The 7,084-nt window shown below is 32.8% G+C and overlaps 1 long non-coding RNA gene across 3 annotated transcripts; it reads right to left on the bottom strand.

Moving 5' to 3' along the window:
• Positions 1–345: 345 nt before the first annotated feature.
• LOC147840505 (uncharacterized) lies at positions 346–6,236 on the bottom strand. 3 transcript variants are annotated; one of them, XR_015509068.1, is made up of 6 exons: positions 6,188–6,236; positions 4,873–4,906; positions 3,451–3,506; positions 3,211–3,357; positions 3,023–3,099; positions 346–1,701 (listed from the first exon to the last, which is right to left on the bottom strand). It is a non-coding gene; the product is annotated as an uncharacterized LOC147840505 (long non-coding RNA). The 3 variants fall into 3 exon arrangements; XR_015509070.1 differs by lacking the exon at positions 6,188–6,236 and adding an exon at positions 5,502–5,606; XR_015509069.1 differs by lacking the exon at positions 6,188–6,236 and adding an exon at positions 5,515–5,606.
• Positions 6,237–7,084: the final 848 nt, after the last annotated feature.

Raw genomic sequence — 7,084 nt, 5'->3', positions numbered from 1 at the left:
AGTTTAATTATTGCCTTGAAGTAAGAAAACTAAAACTTATAAAGTAAACTAACTGTTAAAAATTAAGTAAGTTTAATAGAAAATTCTAGTTAACATACTTGTCATTATTTAGTAATCTTACTTAGGGTTTTATAGTAAGATTACTTTAATAACTCTATTTAACTAATACTGTTCTACCATGTTCAGTTAACATCTTGAATGCTAGTAGTCTCAACATTGTTTTAATCCACCATTTTAAGTAATGTCAACTAAAGAAACTACGTGCAATCGGTTTCCACATTTTCTTCAATTAAACTGAACATAAAATATGTAGTTCAACCTACAAGTAATGACATTATACAGGTCTTAAATGTAAACATTTTATTTGACAAAATTAGCAGAATTTCACAATACACTTGTGATATTTTAGTAACACAATACACTTGTACACAATACAGTTTTGTAAAAACCTGTTGTAAAGTGCTGTAATATACTGTAAACAGCAATACAGACAAAAAATATAATAAACATGTTCAACCCTAAAACACAAGTTTTCGAAAAGGTTTGAAAATCTATCAAAAAAAATTTAAATACTTGATACTTGGAAAAAAGATACTTGAATTAGTGTAATTAAACATGCCATTGCACCAGCACCTTAAACATGGCAGCATATAGACACTCACAGAGGAACAGATATTGAGCTTTAAAGCTAATTTGTTAGACTGTGTAGTTTAGATTTTCCTACAGAAAATATCACATTAGTGTGGTCAAAAGTATTGAGTTTGGTATCAATCAATACTGAAATATTAAAAATATCCATTTTCCACCAGCATTTGAGTGCTACTGAGCTCGTTCTTAAACACCATTGATTGGCCACTGTGTTCACATGCTCAACAGAAATGACTGTGATTGGCTGTGACTGTCATAGGTTTACCATTTTTCACTGAGTCCAAACAAAGTTACACAGACACTGAAGTGTTTCAAAGCCATGTCTATAGCTGATTTGTTTAGAAGCTAACATATAAGCTATCTGGTGATGAATCGACTGATCGACAGTGCTTTGAAGTTATCCAGTGTCTTTGTATCTTTGCACCTGGTGAACAGTGGTGAAGTGTGGTAAAAATAATGACCTTCAAAGCCAATCAGTCATATCTACTGAGCATGTGAACACAATGGCCAATCAGTTCTTGCAATGTTAGTGGGAAATGGATGGACTTTTTTTTTATTTATTTCAGTACCGATTGGTACCAAACTCAATACTTTTGACAACCCTATAAATCACAATACACTTTTTTGGTAAAAAAAAAAAAAAGTGTTTTAAACACCAAAATGCTGCAGTCCTAAATGTAACACTGCAAACAGCAACATGTTAAAAAGCAACACTTTGTAATTAAACATGCCATTATACCTGAACCTTTAAACATAAAGCACAGCAGTATATAGGCACTCGCCGAATAAAACACATTACGCTTCCCTCCCAGCAAAAGCAACACACGTTGAACAAATTCAAATGCATTGCTCAAAGTCTTTGGGTAGTCCGAATTCAGTGTGTAAATCAAAGCAAAAAAAGAGACATACTGGATGTGGCAAAGTCCATAACCACTTTTCCTTCCAGTATAAAGGCCCACATTGCATCCATAATGAGGTTCTTTAGACATCTTCACACACGACAGTCAGCAGGCCAACATCTTCTGCACTGAAGTCCGACTCTACAATTACATCCTATGAATAGAGAAAGAAAAATAAGTAAAGTTTGATATTCTAAATGACACTAATAAAGCCTGTAGTGGCCAGGAGACCAAAAGCAGAGGTGAAAAAAATACAATTCCTTGTGCTTAATTTAGTAACACTTTAGTAGGAACCAAATACCATATTAACTAGTTGCTTATTAGCATGACTATTTGTGTTTATAGTACATTTTACATTCAAATGCTTCTTATAAGAAGGCCTTGCTATGGTGCTCCTTCTTCAATGTAGACCAACACAATGGATTTGCCTGTACTGCTTCTACTAGGCTTGTCATAATAGTGGAATTTATTACCAATCCATATAGTAATTTTAAAAACATCCATTTCCTGCTAACATTTGAGCATTGTTGAGTGTCATTTCTGTTAAGCATGTGAACAGAATGGCAAAACAGTGCTGTTTAAAAATGTGCTCAAAAGTGCTTAAAATGTTAGCAGGAAATTTGCTGCTTAAAATTGCAGCAGAGATTGGTACTAAATTCCAGTATCTTGAACATGATACTATTCTAAAGGAACAATAATTTTTTTTAATTAAAGAAACACTGTAATGTAATAAAACAAACTGCAGTAAAAGTACTTTTAAAACATTTTCAAGAAATTAAATGCAAATGTGTGAGAGACCAATTGGTGCTACATAATCAATATAAATATTTTGTAGGGAAAACTTAATAAATTGGGAACCGATTCATGAATGCATTTGGTTTTGCTAGATTAAAGCAGTGAGTCAAGTTTGCATTATTTAGCACACTTTTTAAAAATGTATTAATAACTATTTTTTAATAAGAAAATTGATGTTTTAGTATGGCTTTTAGAACAAAGGTGCAGCCATCTACAATCCCACAGCAGGTGACTTCACAGGGTTGGTTATAATACGGAGCATCTTTGACTTTGTGGCTTTTAACACTATCTTTTTACATCTTAATCCAGCAGGTTCTTTCAACTGAAATTGTATTTCTCTCAACATATTACATAGGTATTACACTTATTAAGATTTTTTTTCAAGCTAATCTTCCTCCTTTTCAAAACAAGTGTGTTTTAAAAATTAAAGAAATGCATTCATTACTTCACTGGCCTATGAAGCTAACTGACCCTGTGACGGCACAAGCTGCTGTATTTGCAACATAGCAATGCTCTTGCTCCAAAGGCCATAATATAACATCCCTCTTACTTTCAAATACTTACATTAAATGCATTTGTTTTATTTTTATAAAATTGAAAATTTTTATTAATAAGTGAAGTAAACTGGAATGACTGCTTCATTTCCAGTCTAAGAAAGCAGAAACAATAATACTACTTACAAAACACATCCTGAAAATTTCTTTAGACTCATCCCTCTAAAGGACTGAAAGACCCCGGAAAACTGCTGCCAGATGACCTTGAAAAAGTAAAAACAGGTAGACATGCATTATAGCCCAAAGAAAACATCAAATGCAATTTATTGCAATCAAATGCAAATTATGATTCAAAGATGATGTCACAAAAATACCTTTGAATTAACATGTTGAAAATTTCTTCTAGTTTTCTTCTGCAATTTTCTCCTGTTTTTTTTTTTTATTTCAATCAAACGAGCAGTGTGTGTCCAATGGAGCGTAGAACTTGGATCTCACATTTCTTCCTGATATTCGATTGAATTCTGCAAAGATCCAATCAAAACATTATTAGTCATTAATAACATTCAAAAACACAAATTCACAAAATCACACAAAGTTTTGAAAAGAAAACAAACCTTCTGCAGCACTTGCATCAGCTGGTGTTTCCTCTATGACTTCCTTCTGGATGTCACTGTTGTGCACAAAAACGTAAAGTGTTATTGACATGGCTAAGCGAAATTCTAAAACAAAAAACAGAAATCAGAAACACATGCAATGATACAATGCAATGCCATTTAGCAACAGATGTTACACTTTAACATGACATAGTTAAATGTTCTTGAATAATAAAAGCTGCCAAATACTCCCGGCGCCTGTCATCAAAAGCATGAGCTATACTTGTCACCAAACAGTAATAAACACAACCCCCGATTAAATATAATCATGGCATTGTTGCTGGTGTGCCTTACTTTTATGCGCATTAAAAGTGGAATAAATATTTGTCTCAATTGATGTCTTTAAAAGGACACTGAACTTTCTGACTAGGGTTGCACGGTTTACCGGTACTATGGTAGTATCGTGATACTATGGCTCCAAGATACTGGCGGTGCCACTGTAGTTTGTAAACGGTAGTATTGTCATTAACAGTCTGCCTACAATACATAATGCTGCATGTGAAAAAGTCACTAAAATACTTACACGATTCAGCAACAATAGATCATTGTATTTTAATAGTCTATGGAGCCTTCTAAGGTTGTAAAACTGTAGAATTTGCGCCTTTTATAGTAGCCTATTGCATATTTTGTGATGGTTCATTTTGAATCGGAATTCGTTTATTTCTGTTCCTGTCAATATGATATAATAGCTACAACAACCGTGACAATCTATTAAAAAGAATGACTCATGAAGTGAAATTTTGAATTACTTTGGATTCTTATCCGATAATAAGTGTGAAAAAAGTATGATAGATGAAAAACCCAAAATAGCAACAGGAAACAATTTTTGACCACTTCATATAACCTAGGTTTGTTGGAAAAATGCTCTTTTCTTTATGCATCTTTATTTTAATGTATTTTTTTTTTGCTGGAATGAATACATTTTAGGTGAAGAGATGTGCAAATACTTTTTTCAACAATAAGGGAATTATTTAAATTCAAGTAGGCCTAAAATAACATATACAATATATTATTTCTGACATTTTTCTTTATTTCATGGATTTAAGTTATGAATTACAGTATTGCAATACTACTTGGTATCACCATACTTCAGCTGGTATAGTATTGTAACATAAATTAATGGTATCACAACACAACAACCCTATTTCTAACTAGTCCTCAGATGATTATTCAAATGGACAAAATATTCGGACTATTCTTGATCATGCAGTTCTTTGCTGAGAATTTTGTTAAATGTACTTTTAATGCATTAAACGATTTAAAATTACCCTGACACTCAGTATGGAGACAAGGTAACGTTAATAGAACAATTCATGAATATGTTCTATGGCTTGTGCGGTATTGTTCAAAAAGTTTTCTTTGATGTGTAAGTGCAAAACTTACATTTCCACTGCATATCAGCTCACAAACTGGTAGTCTGAAATAAAAAATAAATAAAGGGTATAATGATATTACAAACCAAATATGCCACTCACAATACTCTAATGGTGTGCTACATTTTAAACAACCTTGTAATTGTTCAAATTTATTTGCCCTAAATTGTTAAAAATTAGTGAAACCTTCTTTAAAAATGCAAACTAACAGATTTGGCAAAGCCTGTTTCTTTACAGAAAGTTTGCTTATAACAAAGGCTTGTTGATGCCTTTGTGTGATATTGAGCAAACAAAGGGATGTTTCTGTGCTTGGTTGTATGAGTTATACCACTTCATCATTAACGTTATCCATCACACATATTCAGTCGCGTCTGGTCAGATTTATTTGTCATTACAGCAATACAAAACACTCAATAACGTAACGGCAACACGGGAATAAACCTTCAAAACGGCATAAAGAAAAGACAAATAGCATATAAAACAAATAAATGAGTTAATTAAATATCTCTCGCATTTTCATAAGTTTAACTTTAAGTTTCATAGGGATTGTTAGCATAAGCACACTTTAGCATCATGTGTAAATATGTATCTGCCTCATACAGTGACACGAATCGTAATCGCATCGAAATCCTAAATTACCTACGACACTCACGGGTCCATTTTGAGCTGAAACTGCTTTATAATGTTCTAAAAGCCTCGGCGGGTTAAAACTGCTGCTGCCCCGGCGATCATGGAGAAAAAAACGACTGGTCTGGTCATGAGCCGCTCGCTGACGCCGGACCGAATCACAGCTGATCTCCTCACCTGCTTCCTGCAGGTGATCTCATAAAAGTAAATCTTAAAAAAAAAACACGCATATTTTCGTCACAACAAGCGCCACTAAAGTTCCGCGATAACTAACGTTACTGTATTTGTAATGCGGATAAATAGGTTTCGTTTTCTTTTTTTAAAAATGTAGACCTACAGCTATGTGTTAACCTTACATCTATTTGAACGGATCATTGCGCGCGCTCTTGCCCTCTCAGTGCATCATTTAAAATGGCGCGGCCCGGCTTTTTTTAGAGCATAACGCCCACTTTACAAATTACTACTAACTTTACAAATTATTAATAGTTATTAAAAAGGACTAAGCAGCTAAAAATAGCTTATCTAGTAAAGTAGACAGTATTGCAAATAACGTGCAGTGGTCAAAACGTTTAGTCACAACATCATGGGCTATTAATTAGTTCACAAAACAGCAAACAATTTCACAAAGTGCAGGAAATAAACAGATTACTGATACTATACAAATAAAATCAAAGTAGTAATTAAAACGAAAAGTTTACCTTGATTTACAGCAGTACATCTTCTCAATATGAAATCCTGTCCTTCAATGGCGGTGCTGGGTGGCGGTTGGTTGTGACTCGGGATGGGAAATCACCACCCAGTACGCATGCGTAACAGCATGGCTTAGCCCTTATAAGCAATTTTACTCAAATTACATTAGTTATGGGAACTTTATACCTTACTATGTCAGCAACACTAATGCATTTCTAGTAAACTCAACAATTAGCTTAAAATTAAGTAAACACACTAGAATTTTGATAGTAAGGAATACTATTCGCATTTACAGTGTATGAATTTATATTAGAAACAATAGAAAAGTTTGTTGTCATGAGATTTTTTAAGTAAATAATAATTATAACAATAAAATATTGGATTCTTTGGTTTTTCGGTGTTGCCGACTTTATTTTTGTTTATATAATTATTTGTAACTTTTTATTGAGAATTGAGTTTTTAATTATTTTAAACTTTAACATTTAAAATAATTAGTTTTTTTTTTTTTTTTTTTTTGCATGGTCAGCATTGAGGAGAGAGTAACACATTTCACCGCAGCACTTTGTGTGTGTGTTTGTGTATAATACCTATACCTGCTGCAGTCAACCTAAAACCTACAGTAGGTTGACATAAAACGAAAATAACACCCATTCTTGTCTTAGGACATTTTATTTGGCAAATTTTAAAATAACAGTAAGTATATGTGACCTTTTAAATATATAGTATAATTTGCTGGTTTTAAACATACAGAATGATAATAAATATAGTTATGAAACAACTATAACACCAAATGTTGACTAATGAAAGTACATTTATAACAATTATTTATTTGTTAGACTTCTGTATTGTCAAACCATGTTGCATACAAATGCATTCAACAGACCTATATGACAGTGCATTGCTGT

Source organism: Danio rerio, chromosome 15 (genome assembly GCF_052040795.2).
Source record: "Danio rerio strain M-AB ecotype USA chromosome 15, GRCz13ab, whole genome shotgun sequence".
Lineage (NCBI taxonomy): Eukaryota > Metazoa > Chordata > Actinopteri > Cypriniformes > Danionidae > Danio > Danio rerio.
This window is presented reverse-complemented; position numbering and strand designations above follow the sequence as displayed.